The following is an 18839-nucleotide window of genomic DNA, read 5'->3' on the forward strand; positions in this document are numbered from 1 at the left end:
TGGGGAGACTGCCCTCGTTAGATGCCCTTACATTTTATTGCATTGCGTCGAGCGGAGTTGTATAATGCAGTGGCCAGTATCATGCTCAGTTGATTTAATTAGACTTAAATTAAAATGAAGGAGTTGTGTTTTACTTCAGTTTCTGAAACTCATACTAAAAGAGTACATCCAGGGGCGTGTGTCAGGATAAGCCTCCCAGACAGGGGTGTGTTGGAGCGCTACTATGGTGGGAGCACTCTGCTTGTTCATGGACCCCTTGAACAAAATCCCAGCCCTGTCCCCTTTCTCGCTGTCCTCCTACCTGGTGCAACGCGATAATGATTTGAATTTAATCCCAAATCCTGTCCTCCCGATCGGCTCCCTGCGCACCTTGTGGTTACTCTGTACGCCTCCTTTATGATATCTGTGGAATTATGTCATTTCACTAGAAAATTCTGCATTGTCATGCCCAAGCCCCCTCTCTCTTTCCATTTCGCAGTTTGTGCACAAGCCTGGAATAGATTTTTAATCTCCAGCTTTGAGTATTGCCTCATCCCCTTGCCACTTCAAAGAATCGGTCTCATAGACACTCTGAACGGAATTTTCTTGGTTCTCGTGGCACGGATTCTCACGGAAGCCTTTTAAAGTGTGCATTTTCCGAGTTTGTCTGAATTTTTGGAATGCATGGAGGCTGATAAATCAGAACTAGGAATGAAGCCAGCTGTTTGTCCGCACGATGGCCACCGCCATTGTTAACAGTGTCATCATCATTAATGTCATCGCATGCTGCCTCTGTCTGATTCCCTCACACCAGTTGTTCTGCCGTCAAGTGTATTCTTCAAGTACAATAGTCTTGAAAATTGGCCTAATGGGTTTGGAAAAAGGAAATGCTCCACAGTCAATGCCGCCTATGTCCAGTAATGGCAAACGGGGCAAATATCTCATGCACGAATTTTATCATATTTACAGGTGTATAAGTGCAGGTATATTTGTATATGACTAAATGAAATAATAATCATGTTTTCAGAAATTTCTCACATTTTTTCAAATCCAGAAAACATGATTTTATCTCTAGTATTTGGTACTGTATCCTACATCCATATAATATTTTTGAAGCAAACTGTATGCTGACTGTGATCCTGCAACATGTCACAGAAACGCTCAGAGTGCACTGTCAATTGGGTTCCTGCTGGTTGGCTCTCAACATTTCATTATGGAGAGAAGAGAAAGAATTCTTCAAGATCTCACAGACAGCTGTGGCTTCCTTGGCTGAGCTCAGTTGTAAGCAAATCCGGATGAGTCTGTGATTTGCAAGCCATGTAGTAGTTATGGAGCTGAGAAAGATATATCATGTCCTTCAGTTTCTTCGGATAATTTCAGCTAATGTGCAACTCATACCAAGAGCCAAACCTCAAAAAGGACAGAGCTGCTATGGTCTTACAAGCGTGATTTGATTTCGTTTCCCTGGGATGCAGTAATCCTCCGTCTGTGTGGGTAAACATCACAGCGGCACTATGCTGCTGTGAAGAGGGAAGGACACAGCGTGCTGGCCCACCTGCAGGAAGACAGGTTTCCCTGTCTCAGGAGACATGCGGATGAAGTCCAGGCCTTTTGTAATGCAGAAGAAGAATTCTGGATGGATGGAAGGAAGGAAGAAAGGAAGGAAGAAAGAAAGACAGAAAGAATCATTACTAAAACAGTGGTGTATGATGCATAGTTTGAATTTCTGCCAGTGCTACTTTTCTTGGTATCAGGATTTTTAATACTAAAAACACATGCTTAAAGAGTTATCCATTCAATAATGAATGGTAAAGTGTTCAACTGAATTAGCACTTAACTGGTTGTTACTAATTAGTGCCTACTTAATCATTAAAAAGCCTTTAAAGGTAAATATTAATTTGGCTTTATTTGAAGGGGAAAAATGAACAAAGTGTATGATCGTTTTTTACTGCCATGAAAGGTCCATTACTCCCATTGCTGTTCATTCTGTTGTTGAGTTAGGGAATAAATAGTTGTAATGCTACATAAACTCCTCTGTTCGGTACCTGTTAGTGTGTTTGAGTATTGGTGTGTTTTTTGTTTTCAAGCTATAATGAGATTGGACTGGAGAATGGATTGATGGCTGATTTAAGCAGCACAATAAGTGTTATCAGTCTATGTAGCAGCAAACTGTCTTGTTGGTGTCTAGGGCCAGAACAGGGGCTTAACACAGGGACTGAGGAACTGCTAGTCACAAGCTTTGAGAGTGGTGTCCTCCTTCTTAGGGACCAGGGATTTGGGTGGGGGGATGAATCTCTGCATTGAATGACTTGTATACATGTACGTTGTCAGGTTGCGGGCGCGACCGCTGGGTAAAGCGGGTGATCCCACGGGCAGGCAGGAAGCAGGCAAGGCAGGCAAAGTCGGGGAAAACGGGGATTTATTCGAGAGACGGGGTGAAGGAAACATCAGACGTCAACAAACATCAATGACAGACAATGAACTCAGGCAAGACGGGGACTGAAATAGACAGGACTGGGCGAAAATAATCGGACACAGCTGGGCTAGATCGGGGAAGCATAATCAGGGGGCGTGGCACACGCGAGGATCGGACGAGCCGGGCATGACATACGTGTCATGCAATGGACTGGCATCCCATCCAGGGTGTCCCCTGCCCTGTGTCCTGTGCTTGTGGGGATGGGAACACGGTTAACCAGGTCACTCTGCACTGTTAGATGCATATGTGGAAATGGATTTAAAGTAGTGTTTTTAATACAGCTTTTATTAAAAATTGTGTTTATCGCCTTTCTCAGTTATCGTTTCCAATTTAATTTATTGGCAATTCTCATTTCTTATTCCATCTTTCTTTTACATATTGATTTCTTCTTTTGTTTATTCGTCCATTTGTTCTTTTGTTTACTTCTAAATTTTAATATGTTTAATCCTCCTCAGCTGCATGCTCTGTTTGTTACAGTAGCAAATGCACATGCAAAATAAGACTTTGATGTGAGCCTGTGCAAACATTAGGGCGCACAGTCCATACACTTTTATGCATCCCCGTCGCTGCTGCGAATTTGCATCTCTCCCCGCAAGACGAGCGTGCGCAGTAATGTCGGCCAAGACTAATCAAGCTGGCTGCATTGGCTCCAGATATGCTTGTAGGTGCACCCTATCACCAGCTTCCACTGGGAAAGCAGGAAGGGTGCAGCGGAAAGGTTTTCCATGAGGATCATACTCTCCACGCGGGCTGTTTTTCATAGGTGTGTTGACTGAATGATTAAACAGAGACAAAAGAAGGCTTCACTGTTTCCTGCTTTAATGGCAGACTTTGATCATGCTTTGTTCTTCCTCCCTGCAGAGAGTTGCATTCAAGCACTGATTGTTTTGTGAACCATAGAAATGCTATTCCGCACCCTTCAAAATGCACTGTACATATTATTTACATAAATATTGTGTCATTTGCCTAGCAGATGCCCATGTCCATTGTGAAGTGAGCAGTGCACTAGCCAGATGTGATCCAGGCTAAATAAAGCCAATCTGAATATCAGCTAAACACAGACACGTGCAAAATAGAGCTATTAGTCTCTATCATTTCCATGCGTTGTTTCTTTTTCAACTTGGTGCGAAGTGGCAGAAAATATAAGGTAATGAACCAAATACACACAGGGCCGCAGGTGTGAAAGTTCAGTGTTTTTTGTTGTGTTTAAATTTGCTTTTAAAGTGCCTCTCTGATCCAGCACTTGGTATAAATGTTGTCTTCATGAACAGTTCATTAGATAATGTGGTTTGGATAGATCTATGGTGCCGCTCATTTTCTCTATAAAATTACTGTCTGTGAAGTCTGTTCACTTCCCATTTACATACGGAATCCGCAATTTCATACTTGTTAGAAAACTGAGTGGCAATTATGTCAGTAATAGATATTGGTAGTATGCAATATTAATGTGAATCATTGACAAATTACAATATCAGTTCAGTTAAATAGAAACATAGGTTTAAATATATATCTATAATTTAATAAATGAATCACTAAGGGTGACAAAAATCCCATCTATCCATCCTTCTTTCTTGCAATATGTGTCAGAGCCTCTGCCTAGCAGCACAGGCCATCAGGCAGGAAACAGCAGATGACAGTTGACAAAAAAATCTATCATAATCTTTAATTCATTTATTAATAAAAACAAAAGAAAAAAAAACAAGTTCATTTTCATTTCAATCAATTGGTCAATATTAAGCTTCTTTCCTGTTTATCACATGTTCAACACTCTGTACCCACCATCTGAGCTGAGTTTTCCCTGGCTGCAGGAGTCGGGATTTTAATGTTTAAGCTAATTGGTGTACTGTATATATTTATATTGCTACGTGACCCCTAGGTGTGTAGACTGCACAGCATGAAATGCTAGATCAGTGAATTGTTTTGGGGCCAGCTAGACCCCCATATTTCCATCTTGCCTAAGCCCTTGACCAGTAAAAGAGATACTCACAGAATGCAGAGAAAGGCAAACTCACAGAGACACAGGAAGCACATGTGAGACCCCACACACATGAGGTGCTGGGAATCAAACCCACTGCCTTCGAGCTATGAGGCTACAGTGTAACAGTGCACCAGGATGCTGCCCTACCAATGTTTATATTTGATAGAAATAGTCAAGAATTGAATAAGTCATTTGTATCTGGCTTTGTCCCTCAATTATTGCAGGTGTGTTAGTAAATGCCTGCTTTTCACAACATAATGCATTTCAGTTCCGGCAGGCATTTGAAGTGAGATATTATAAAAGGTACTTGAGGGTTCTATTATGCTCAGTTTGCAAGTCCTGTTGTACAATGAATGAATGTAACTTATTATGGGCTGTCCAGCTCCATGTCTTGCTTTGCATTTTTCAGTAGCAAGGAGCCTCTCGTTTTCCTTTGCAATACACCCAGCTTTGGAAAAACAGAGTTGTGCTGAATTTTATTATGCTTTATACCTATTTTTTCTCTGTTTTTATATACCGTGTTTGTTTTGTCCTCCACATAAATTTTAAAACAACCTTGTTCTACCAGACAATAGGTAAACCTGTAATAGTAGATTAACAGTACAAATAAGCTAATTTCCATGCATGTTAGCTGTACAGTATGGATTAACTGGAATACATTAGTTCTTACATTCAAGATGGCAGAGGTTTCCTCAAGTACACAAAATGAGGTTTGTGAAACTGTCAGACCTTGGGGCAGTAATATAAAGAGGAGTCACTGCTAGAGGCAAACAACATTGGTTACGACAAAAATATTTGCATGCATTTAGAGCCAGGAAGCTAAAAAGAAAAAGTTCATTGATTAATAATAATATTGTATCATCCATATCCCATAACCGCTTATCCTGGAAAGTTAAATATCACATGCTCAGTCTTTTATAGTGCAGGTAGGAATGCTTGTTTTAAGCCTAATCAAATTGGTAATATAACTGTTCTGAATGTCTACTTGAGTCATAGGAATTCATTTTCACAAAGAATCAACTCATTGGCTCATAAAATGGGGTAATTGAGGGAGCAGGAGATGTGCACCTTGGGGATCTTTAGGATTTCAACACACTTTATGCTTTGGTCCTTAAAGAGTCCTTGTTCCAATTCTGCTTGTTTTATTTTGTGGTAAAAAATCCTGTGATACAGCGCTGGTATCAAGTCCTTTTTGTGTTCTGATCTTCCTGGGAGACCCCTATTAGTAATAATAACAGTAATCACCACTCCCCCCCCCCCCCCCCCACGCAAATCCCTGGTCCCTAAATAGGAGTAATAACTTCCATGTATACAACCAAGGGCATAGGAGAGATATTGGGGGACACACAACTAAATCATTTAAATGTGACCTTCAGTTATTTGGGGGTAGGCGAGTGAAGCCAAACTAAATATAGGGTGGGGTGGTCATGTTCCTGTTCCCCCTGGTTCCTATAGCCCTGTGTACCACAGTATAGACTAAGGAAAAACTGTTAGAGTTGGTTCTGATGCAGCTACTACTTATTTGGAAAGTAAAATGCGACTGTGATGATGTTTTAATAATAATAATCGATACTTTATTGTCCCCGTAGGGAAATTGTCTTTACGCCTCCCACAACTTGCTCTTTTTTCATAGAGGAAGTTGTCTGCGAAGGGCTGCCACCCGTAGTGGCGGCCAGGGAGCTGGGAGTTAAGGGCCTTGCTCAAGGACTCACAGTCTGAGGCGGGGTTTGAACCTGCGACCTTCTGATTACAGGCACACAGGCTTAGCCCACAGAGCCACACACTGCTCCCTTATGCTTATGTTTTCCAGTTTAAAAAATTAATGCAATTATCGGTATGTTTGTCTTTTCCATTAACTCATTCATCTTCCAGCAGCTTATTCTGGTGAGGGTAATGGAGCCTGTCCATCATAGGGAAGATACATGCACAATCGTACACGACAGGCAACCCAGAGAGGCCCTGTAACTGGGCTTTGGACTGCGGGAGAAAGCTGGAGCACCCAGAGTAACACTGCATGACACAGGGAGAACACGCAGTCACCCCCCACGTAAAGGGGAAAGGTGGAATTCAAAGCCGTAACTTTGAAGAGGTGACGCAACAAGGCTGCCCACTGAGCCACAGTGCCAGCCATCCCTTGTCTGTTGTTGACATTTTATATTTCCATATTGCTTGCAGTTGTGCATGGATGCTGTCATCCAGTTTGCCAAGCTGTCTTATTCTGAAGTTGTCATGGTCTTGCCGTCTGCAGTATGACAGCCCCTCTGAATACTCTACTGTGGACAGCTTAAGAAGCACCACATTACATACTGTACAGTATATGTATAGCCTACTGATAGCAGACTGCAGAGTTGCCAGGTCACACCTGTAGTGGTTCCAGGGACGGATTACGGACCGGGCCAGCAGGGCCGCTGCCCAGGGGCCCTTGGGGTGCAGGGGGCCCGTGGGGCCCCTAGCCCAAAACAATTTGCAACGCTTATGAACAATGTATTTTCGTTTGTCTATTTTAGAGGGCCTACATTCTTTGATCCTCTGCCTACAAGGGCCCCTGACCCTATAGGGAGGACGTTTGGCTGCCAAGGGCCCTTGAATTGTGGTGGTTGTGGTGGTGGTGGGGGGGGGGAGGGGGATCTCGCGAACGTTTTGCCCAGGGGCCACACAACCCATAATCCGTCCCTGAGTGGTTCGATGAATATTTTCAGGGCATGGCCTGTGTCTTTGATTAGTCTTTGGCTACTATAATCAGTAATCATCTGCATCCCTGCAGTATCTTACAGAACAGCAATGGCACAGAGCCCTTCTAACATGTAATGGGCAGTATGCATTGTTGCATTACGTCTCTGGGACTAGGGTTCGAGTGTCCGCCATGGCTTCACGTGTGTGGATTTCGCATGATCTCCCTGTGTTATTGTAGGGTTTCCGCCAATTTGCTGGTGCTTCCAATTAGCCGAGGCTAATTGAAGTTACCACATTGCCCATTGGTATGCATGTGTGAGTGAATTGTGTATGTGTGTGTATCATGTGATGGGTTGACGCCCCATCCTGAGTTGATCCGTGTGCCTCCCATGACCCTAAATAGGACAAGCAGTTACAGAAAATTGATGGAATATGGGCCTTCATATGAAGAGAATATTGGGTGAAATCTTGAGCCCAGAATTACAGTAGTGGTCATATACTGATTCCCATTGTCCTGCCATGACCTGGCTCTGCTCATTCCAGCAGATGGCATGTTTAATGTGTTTTGATCCAAAGGGATTGTTTTCATTCTGTGATAGTGGGTACCTTCCCTGCGTAATGGGCTGTAAAGTACTAATACACTGTCTACAAGATACTGGTCACTTGGAAGACAAGGACATTGTTCTTCCTCCAGTATGGCCATGTAAAACAAATTAATAGCTAGAAAGAAGGATTAATTAACTTCAAGAGCTTTTGCAGGAAAAAACCTACATCAGTGGTTTTTACTACAATTACACAACTCAGACTTGAGTTCTGTTTTCAGACACGGGGCTGAACATTTTTATAGGGGCGTTTTTGTTTCTTTTTATCTACTCGTGGGCACTAACGTATCCCCTTGACATTCTTCTTAGTTCTATAAGCTTATTTGTCTTCAAACCACCTTGCAAAATCCAGAGCCTTTTTATTTAAAGTTTTATTGAGTGCGTCAAGCAAATTAAACATACATTATGGAAGTAAAAATATGCTACATGCATACTGTAGGTGCATGTACAGTAGGGGCGCCGTAAAGCAGGGGAAAGTTAGGACAATTTCAAGAGCCCCTGAGGGACAGGGGTCCTAGAAAATATGGAAAATAGCTCGATTGGTCTGGACTGGGGGGCCCGATATGATATTGTATGCCTTTGTGGGGTCCAAAATGTCTAGCAGCACCCCTGGGTGCATTTAACAAAACTACCAGTAAGGAAAATGCATTTGGAACACAAGTTCTAACAGTCTAATTTTTATTTGTGTTAAGTAATACATAAACTAAACCAGTGTTTCCCAATCCGGTCCTCGGGGACCCCCAGATGCTCCATGTTTTCTGCTCCCTCCCAGCTCCCAACTGGAACAAAAACATAGACTGTCTGGGGGTCCCCGAGGACTGGATTGGGAAACACTGAAGCAATACAAACATAGGAGGCAGTTCTGACAACAGTAGAAAGGACTGCAAATATAACATTTTTGTATCCAATGTCTGTGACTGTAGAAATGACCCAGAGCCCAATTAAGTGTAGATTTCCAGTTTCTCTGTTTGCTGCAGTGGCTTAACTTTGTTGAATGTGGCTCTTTTAGCTGAAAACAGCATTCTGACGTCTTAGTCCTAGTTATTCCCCATAGATATAGAAACTAACTTGCTAACTGTCACAATACAGTACCTTTTTATATCTGAATTCCATTCTGTTTTTTCCTCATTGATTAAGCTTCTCATTTTTGTTATTTTTTTTCAGAATGTATACAGAATAGAAAAGTGTCCCTGTAATATAGAAGAAACAGTCTCTTAGCAACCGCAAAGTATTCTGCTCCCATTACAGATAACTGGTTATGCCCTTTGCCCTGAAATATGTTACAACTGCAGATCTTAATAGACTATTGTTTTACCTTGCAACCACTGGCAAGTTTACTCTGCTAGTTAAGATTTTTTTCTATTCTCTTTCTAAAGATAATATTAAAGTGACTTCGTCTTTGATCACGGATCAAGTGCAAAGGCATTCCATTTTCTGTGTGTACTGTATGTGTATCATTGTGATTGACGTCAGAGTCACACAGATCCACTGAAACCACAAACATACCCAGGACTGTATCAGACCATGAAACTGAGTGAAGAACTGGATGTTAACAGAAAGATTGTTCTACTATCATTTTTTTTTTCCATGAAGAAAAAAAAGGTGAGAAATCCATGTATGGCGACGCTGAGGCTGGAAACATTTGGTATTTAAATTAAAAATAGGCACCTTAGTCACACTGATGTCTTTGGCGATTGTGTTCCTTGAAATCCTGGAAGCCTTGAGGCTTGGTGTTACACTGCTGGACAGTGTCCTATTAGCCTCTCCCACAACCTGCTGTTTAATAACGGGGTTTCATCCCTCGCCGGAGGGGTGATATCTGGCTGCCAGGCTGGGGAACAAGGTCTCCCTGGATCTGCTGGTGACTAAATTTAACCAGCCGAATCAATTGCTGCTTTTAATTCTCAGCAGTGGGGGGACATAGGGGCTGATCTACTATTACCAGTGATGACTTCACTAACCACAGTAGGCAGGTGTTTCAGCTGAAACTGGATTTGTGGGCAGACTCCCAGTTTTATTACCAAGCCCCTAAGAAGGATGCTGCTCTTTTACCTTTGATGAATGTGTGTAATCATAGAAGCCCATAATCTGGCGGTGTAAATCTGAGATGCATGTAAGATGCTTTATATAAACGTGTCTGCTTAGCAAATAAATGGCAATAATGTTGTGTAATGCGTTAAAAATATGGGTGATGCGGGAAGCATGCTTAGAATAGAAGGTGATGATGTCTTAGCTTTGGGAATTTAAGTAGGATGTGCTATACAATTAACAAAGAACTAAAGGACAGGGAAATGTTTGGATTGTTTTAACATTGAGAACAGTGAGAATATGATTCTTATTTACATTTACCTTTTACTGGCTCCACCGACCCTTTTCTCCAAAGTAATATGTCACTCATTTAGAGCTCTGAATATGACACTTTCATTCCCCGGGTTTATCTTAACAGGACCATTCTTCATATTTGAGGCTTTCGGTTAGCAGGTGCACTTCTTATCTTACAATTCAGCCATTTATATGACTAGACATTTACTGGTCTTCTTTAAAAACAAAATCACTTGTTATTCTGTCCTCTGTGCTTAGTCAGCCTTGTGAATATTATGGATGACTATAAAGAAACAAAGTTAATTTTGCAGAATTAAAATTCCTTATAATAATCATGATATTACAATAATTTTTTAAAGATTTAAAAGCACATCTTTATACACATGCATCTATTTCATGTTGACATAAGGAAGATTCTTTGTATCCAATGACTGTGTATTCTTTTAAATATAATTTTGGTGAAAAGGTTTCTAAAGCTTTGTTATTTCATAACTGTCTAGCATGTTAAAAGTGTCAAACTTGACAGGCACATGTTCCATGCTAAGTCATGAAAACAGAATGATTCCTAAAATACCTGCTGACTGATCCTTATTTAATGGTACGTACAGTATTTCTGATGATGAGATCCAGTGTTCACAGCCTTTGAATTTTATAACGTGTGCTTTATAATACTTCCCCATAGTGCTTATAAATCATTTATTACACCCTCGGTTTTTGAAGCTTTGTCTTCTAAAGCAAACAGTCCCTAATTGTATGTGCCTTTTTGTGTAAATAGGCCGTTATTAAAATTGTACACAGTTCCCGCTAAAGAAAACAGCCCTATGGAAAACTTAAATATACACTTAGCTTGGGAAATAAACATCACTCACCTTGACATACAGTAATGTGCTTTATAAGTGGAAAAGCTTTCCCAGGCCGACATCTGTTGGTCACGGAGCACAAAGGGGCCAAATTGTGGTTTTGGCCTGACAGATGACCTTGTATGGTGAATATCTCTCACCTTAAGTGGTATATGAAACAGAGTAAATATATTTAAAAGCCTTTTTGTTTCCCTGTAATATGTGTTCAGTGCATAAAAGGTGTGCCAGGCAAAGACTTGCTCCTTTAGAATGCTACATTTTGTATGAATGTGCAAAGTATGCAGTATGAGCATTATGCAGTATATGTAAAATTATTCTAGGCATTTGACTCAAATTATGTGCGAGATCAGGTCATAGTCAGTGTCATAATGCACACATTAGAAGGCATTAGTCATCTTCACCGGTGTTTTACATGCTGTTTCAGTCCTGAAGATCATGGGGCAGGTGCTCAATTTTTTTTTTTTGGGGGGGGGGGGGGGGTCTCCGTCAACATCCATCCATTTTCCAAACCGCTTATCCTACTGGGTTGCGGGGGGTCCGGAGCCTATCCCGGAAGCAATGAGCATGAGGCAGGGAACAACCCAGGATTGGGGGCCAGCCCATCGCAGGGCACACTCACACGCCATTCACTCACACACGCACACCAATGGGTTACTCACACTACGCACACCTCCAATTAGCATCAGCATGTTTTTGGACTGTGGGGGGAAACCGGAGTACCCGGAGGAAACCCCACGACGACATGGGGAGAACATGCAAACTCCGCACACATGTGACTCGAACCTGGGTCCCAGAGGTGTGAGGCAACAGTGCTAACCACTGCACCACCATGCCGCCCCCCTCCTTCAACATATCAAAACATATTTTTTTTCGGGCTGCTCAGTCGGCGCTTGAAAATGAGCACTCAAGACCTCAGCAGGAAGGCACGTTACATTGCTGGAGTTTACGCACCCCCCCGCCCGCCGGCCCGCCCGCATGTCCCTATTTAAAACTGGTTATTTTTTCCCTAATCTATGTTTCTCATGCACAGTAAAATGTATCGCTTCTCTGACGGGAATTATCACCTCCTAAACTAAGCTGTAATACTGTTGGACTATGTCTGTCAAAAGTTACTTAATTAATTAATTCATTCATTCGTTTTACCTCTTTACAGCCATATTTCCCCAAGTAAATTATTAAATTTACTTGCAATGACTTTATTTATCACTTGAGCTATAAATGTTTTTGCATCAGAATTTTTTTAATGACATTTAGGGCAAGTTCTGTGTCCATGGTCATAGAGACACACATAATAATTTCTGTTGAATTGCTGCATTGTTATGGCAGGGTTACCTTAACGATGTGGCCTTTATATACCAGAACTAGGCTTAGTTCTTGTTTTTAGCTCCCAGTGGTCAGCCGCTGTGGTATTCTGGGATCCAGTCCTATTGTATTCTAGGATCACATATAATTAGATCTGAGAGTTTAAACCTCCAAGGTCAAAGTTTGATAGCTTTGCTGAATTCAAACTCATACAAGACTCATGAGCTCTTCCTGACCACCCCAACCTGCCCCAGTATCAGCCCAAAGTTCTTATCTTCCCACCTCTGTCCCAACTGGACTTCTCACCAGGTATTGGGTGCCTCTAGCAAGCTAAGATCTACAGCACAGATTATTTGTCAATATCCACCACAAGGGGGCCTCCTTGACCTCAGATGCCTGTGTTAAATGAACAAAACTGTTAGCCCTCCATGTACGAAAAATACAGCAATACATCACACCCAGCCCTGAACTTGAACAGGGCTGCTCCTCTTACAATACCAACATCTGTCAGTGATCTCCGTTAATTATACCCCTCGATTGCCCCCAGGACTACTTAAACAGGTTTAGCTGATCCATTGTTGCACATGAGACTGATTACAGAAGACGTCAAATGGGAGGCTGTGCTGCTGGAGGTGGTGGTGGATATAGGGGTCACACCTGGTAACATTTTTGAAATAGAGTCTTAGATAAGAATGGCGGGAGACTGCCACCGCTGCTGTTTTTTTCCACTCTCCCTTATCTCTCCATCTCAGTCCCTCAGGTTGATATCCTAGTCTCCACTTAACAGAGAGGCCCCAACGTTCTCACATAGACTTCTGGGGCTCTGTCCCTTGAAAAACCCTGAGTATTGTGGATGAGGAGGCATCTAATTTCCATTAAGGTTACAAGCATATACATTGTTTGGCTACATTTGATTGGCCAGACGACGAGGGCACAGGGCAGGCAACAGTGCCCAGGTGGGAGAGCCACTTCTGTTAGATGCTGTACATCGTCCATTTCTTTTCATTCCATTCGATGGCCACATGGTCCACCTTGCAAGCAGCACCCAATTCATAACATTCCAATTCATAACATTCCAATTCACATCACAGCAGATGATAACCAGTTTATTTTGGTAAAGCAATAATGCATTGATTTCTTTTCTGAGCTAACAGACTAATAACACATAATATTTCCTATAGATTAAATCTTTAAACACAAAATAGGAAGATGTTTAAAAAAAGAAAAAACACAGTAATTATCTGCATTTAGTCTCCATTATTTGGAAAAGTTTTTCTTTGATCTTCTTTTGGCTTTTCTAATGTCCTGCGGTGTGTGTCCTTGCCATGATGGTGGATTGATGTTGTTTATCAGCTAGAGTAATGAATGTTGTAAAATGAAGCCTTAATTAGCCCTAGCTTCCTCTCCTTTAAGACAGAATGCCGCGTGAGGAAGGGGGGGTGAAATATTTTCTTTCATATGCTGATTAAAATTAACAAAAGGGCTTAAATTACACACAGAATGAAAACATGCTTTGCTGAAAGAGGATACGTCTTTGATTTCTATAAGGATATTTATAAATGTTTTCATTTTGCTACTAGATATTTTACCCTATTCATTTAAAGTGTCTAAATAAACAGACAGAAATATTTCCCTGAGATTTGCGTGTACGGTGTAGCTCGGCAGATTAGAGATGTCTACCTGTGTCCAGATGGTCGTGGGTTCAAATCCTCTTGCTGGCAGAGTCAATGCAACATTGTTGCGCTCATGACAATGGCCCCCAAATGCTCCAGACGCACCGGCTCATCCTGCTTTCCCACTGCGGACACTCTTCACTTTCATGTTGCCTTGGAGAAGAGTGTCTGACAAATATACACAGTGAAATATAAACCAGTAAGAAGGAGTAGGGTGTAAAACAATTATATGTTATGCTCAGTACAATGGTCAAAGAGGAAATATTTGTACTATTCTGCAGAACTCTTGGACCACTAAAAAAAACTGTGTTTAAAGCTTTTATCTGATCAGTACTTGTATATTTTGTTTGGGTATGTTGGAGAGTTAACTGTAAATAGTAGGAAAACTAGAGGAAAGGTTTTGAAATGTGTAAGCTGACAGACACTGAAAGCTATAAATTCATAGGTTTACACCAACGTAAACAAAACCTAAACTTAGTTTCTTCTGGTGGTCTGTGACTTCTGCACTGTACTGTACCATCTATATACAATATACATCTGCGATGGATTGCACCCCAACCTGGGTTATTCTGGGATAGGCTTCAGACCCTGCATAGGACAAACAGGGATGTGTGGATGGATGGATATATATACTGTAGCACTGATTTATGATTGCAGAATTTGTTTAACCTGTGCCTGGTTTATTACAGTTTATAGTGCATTACTGTGATTGGATCTAATCAGTCTTTGATGAGCAATTTGCTCCACAGGTTCACCCAGGCTAATACTCAATGAGGGCCTCCTGAAATGGTGCAGTCAGTATAAGTTGACAGTTTCGCCAATTAGTTCACACTTTTCTCCTCAGGTCCTTCATGCTCTTAAGTTCCTGAAAAATACAAAACTACATACAAAAACACAAAAGAACAATGACATTTTTTAATTAATTTGAATATTACTCAAATGCATGCATCTGTCCATCCATCTTCTGTGCTACTTGTTCGGTAAGGGTCAAAGGGTGGTGGTGGTCTAATGAGAAAGTGCCCTGTGAGGCAAAGTGCCTGCATGCTTTTGAGACTGCAGGCACAAACTGGAGTACCAGGAGTATTTGGCTGGGAATTTGAATCCTGGCTTCTTTGTGTCAGAGGTTCCCTCTAGGTACTCCAGTTCCCCACTCAGGTTAATTGGCTAAACTGCCTGTAGTGTGAGACGGACTAGCCTCTTGTCCACTGTGTCCTCCTGTACTTCCTTGCATGCAGCTACAGAACCAGTTTCCATAATGCACACCTAATTGTTAACAGTGCCCAGAAATTACACAATGAGCCTCTTAAGCCTCTGATGGGAAGTAGAAAGGGTACTTTAAAGGCTTGTGTATCTAAATGATGTGGGGGAGCCGCCATCAGTGACATGTTCTTGCATCAGGGTGCCAGTGAAGAAGAGCCAGCCCACTTGGATGGTGTATTTTTAGAAACTCATTTAGCTGTGTTTGCAGTATCCCCTCACTGAAGAGAGCAGTACCATTCAACAGACATTACAACGACTGGGGTAGCCAAAGATTATTTGATGGATAACAGACAATAGAGATCATTCACATTAATAAAATTACTGTACTGGTGACATGACCAAGTTCATAGCTTTTTTAAGGAGAATGCTCACTTGTTCGGGTGGGGGTCCTTATCAAGTAGAATTATACGATTTCTTGGAATCTGGGGAATCTTGTTCTCCTCTGTCTCTCACAGTATTTTCCAGTGATTCCTTAACATTTGTGTTGACTTTTTATTACCTCATTGAACAACACAGTAAAGTACAAACTGGTGAAGTAGTACACATTATGAGCACCCCTACCCCCATACAAAATGACTGGTGTGGGGAAAGACAAGTTATGCTGGTTAGAATGATAGAAGTATCCTTGGGAATTCTGTTTTAACAAACAGCTCCCACTATAGATACTGTATTATACTGTAATGAGTATAATAGTATACTTATGATCGGGTTGTTATGTGTTAGTAAAGTGACTCAGTTGATCCTTTTAAATCATCGTGTTGTTTAGGGGAAGGTTTAGTTAATCTTGCATCTACTCTATTGTGGATTTTGTGCAATTCTGGTTGGTTGCTCTTTGTAACACAGAGTGCAGAAAATCCACTGTATCTTGGCAACAAGCACCGTTAATACCTTCTCTTGCTATTGCCAGCCAATGTGTGCACATAAACCATTCATCCACAGGCTGCATTCCACAATTCCAACTTCTGTTCATAATAAGTTAAATTACTTAAACGTAATTCATTATTAAAATGTGTGTGTGAATATGCCTGCACATGAAATGAATCCTTAGCATTCATATTTTATAATATTTTTTCCATATATGACAGATAAGGTTTCCTTAATATTTTAAAACAGAAAATTATGTACAGAAATTGTACCTTTTCAGGGACAAAGGGGTTACAAAGGCTTTGGATAGAAAAGGATAAAACAGGGCTTGATGGATGAGGTCCAGGCAATTAATTAAATGAAAAACAAAATCAATGAGAATGTTGCCAATGTGTCCACCTGCTTGATATGTTTTATTGTCGTGCTGTCATTAAAGGAACAGTGATACTTTTTAGAGTGCTCAGCATTGATCCGGACTGTTCACGCCATCCTTTCCATGTTGTTCAGTATTGATCCTGACTGTTCACTACCTGCTTCGCAGCATTATTTTCCACACAGCATCATTTCTCATCCTTTTCCTTGACTGGATAATTGCATCTTTTCTCATCAACTGCGACATTCTGCACAAAATGGCTGCCATGAATCAGCCATTATCTGGGCTGTACTCCTTAACAGTGGATGGATGTTGTCTTGGGTAAGGTCCTACCTTGATGGCTGTAAGAGAAGGGAATATCTTGGGACAGCTTCTTAAGCTTCTTCTTTATTGCTATGTGAAAATATGTCACAATAAACATAGTTTGGAAATACATGATTGCTTCGTATTTGTATGAAGGGACAGTAACAAGATATGGTTGCATGGTTGCTTGGTTCTTGCATCAGGGCTGGGGTTTGAGTCTAACCTATGACCCTGACGTTTGTGTGTGACTTTTGCATGCTCCCCTGTCGAAGGTGAATTTCATTTAGGCTGATTATCCCCTCTCAGTTACTCGTAGTGTGTATGAGGATTAGGCTAGGTTATGTGCAACCTAGCTTTGTGGCTGTTCGGAATAGACTACAGTGACCCTGACCAGGATAAGCAGCTAAGCGACTGATGGATGTAAGCAGAGTTTGCATTGCTGGAAATATAAGGAAGAAGCTTGCAAAGTATAAAACGATTTTATTTATCACTTGCCCAGAATTTTATTTTGTCGCGTACAGATGCATGCATGTACTTTCATGCAGAACACCATGGCGTGTCTGAAACTGCAATTTCAGCAAAATAGCCCATTTACTGTGTCGTCACAGTATGTGACAGCGAGACGAGAGCATATGAAAATGGAGTCAGAATGGGGAATCTACCAATCAGTTTGACTGAGTTGCAGATCTAAAAGTACATATTTCTAACATTTGTCTCTTAAGAAATCTCTATTCATACTGTATGGTATTCTATGCTTCAGAGAATGCCATTTCGACTGGGGCTTTATAAGAATTTCATTGCTATTACCCCCCCTGCACAATTCCTAAATCAGAAGCTAGGGGCAGGATAGACCTTGTCTGTTCTTTCAGCTAACTTATCTCTTCCACTGGAACATTACAGTACTGGGTCAAGCAGCTTGAATATCTCACAGCATGCAGTTAGCCATCCAGGACAAAAAGCCATTTAGGGTCACTTTAAACTACAATGAAAAACAGTTTTGAGTTAAATTTTTTGAGTTTTTGTTTTGCCAGCCGCATTATTAGGCCATTCCGTTATAAGAGTAAAGCACTCAGACATTAAAGGAGCCAGTAGGTATTGTAGATACTGTATAGAGACTGTTTAGAGTGAGTTTGAATGGTTACCAGAGTGACTATTACTGTACCTTTCTGTTGCTGGCTCAGACGGGGCAGCTTTATGAAGAAGAGCACAGTATTCCTGAAAGCTCAGTTGCACTGCAAGCACAGGCAGTTCTACGTACCACAAAACAACGCACCTCTGAAAGCAGCCTCCATTCTCTGATGCATACTGCAAAGAAATGTGGCGTGACTTGCCTGAAAAGTGGCCCTTGGCATTTCCTTTCAGCTCTTTCTGTCTGCTACAAACAAAGAAAAGGCAGTTAACCAGTTCCACAAACTTTCAGTACCTTTCATTTTAAATGCAATAGCGATGCTTCAATGCTTTATTCCAGTATATAAATAATAAACTGCCTAATATTGTAAAATATTGTACCAATATAATAATGTTATAAGATTATATTATTCCATGATACTATTATATTTTGAGATATTGTGTTTATATAGATATATTACAGAATAACAGGATAACTTCCCATAGGCATGGGCTGTATTTTGAAGCAGATCTTTATAGCCTGTCAAGCTCCCCTGCTTGCCAGCTCCTTTCCCTTTGAGGGCAATGAAATGTTGAATTACATCCCCCTTCACTCTTGGCTGGCCTTGCTCACCTTTACACCAGAATAAATCCTCCACAACCAAGCTGGATATGTAAGGCTCTCTAGCCATACCTCCACATACAGCGGCACAGGAGACGGAGCCTGATTTTGGTCACATGTCTATAGCTGTAATTACAGTGCAGGCCAGATAAACAGCATTTTTATCTGTTTATTGCTACAGCATTGTACTTTAGGAAGAACTGTAGGACAGACCGTTTCTCTGAAACCAGTGATGTCCCTGTTTTCATGGGACTTCTACAGTAATTCATTCGCGAAAACAGCTTCAGCTGATCATGGTTAATTTTATGCTCTGTAATTTTAGGCAGTGACCAAAGATGCTGCTCTTTCATTGTAGGTCCTGTCCTGTAGCAAAATCCACATCCTCTGGTCAGAACCCTGGATGACCTGGAGCTTTGTACTTGATTTTGCAGAGATGAGGCCTGTA

The 18839-nt window shown here is 41.3% G+C and overlaps 1 protein-coding gene across 9 annotated transcripts in view; it reads left to right on the forward strand.

The window, feature by feature from the left end:
- Positions 1–18839, forward strand: part of pde4d (phosphodiesterase 4D, cAMP-specific) — a 295289-nt gene that overhangs the window by 156192 nt on the left and 120258 nt on the right. The gene's annotated exons all lie outside the window — the stretch shown is intronic.

The sequence above is a fragment of the Brienomyrus brachyistius genome, chromosome 2 (genome assembly GCF_023856365.1).
Source record: "Brienomyrus brachyistius isolate T26 chromosome 2, BBRACH_0.4, whole genome shotgun sequence".
Lineage (NCBI taxonomy): Eukaryota > Metazoa > Chordata > Actinopteri > Osteoglossiformes > Mormyridae > Brienomyrus > Brienomyrus brachyistius.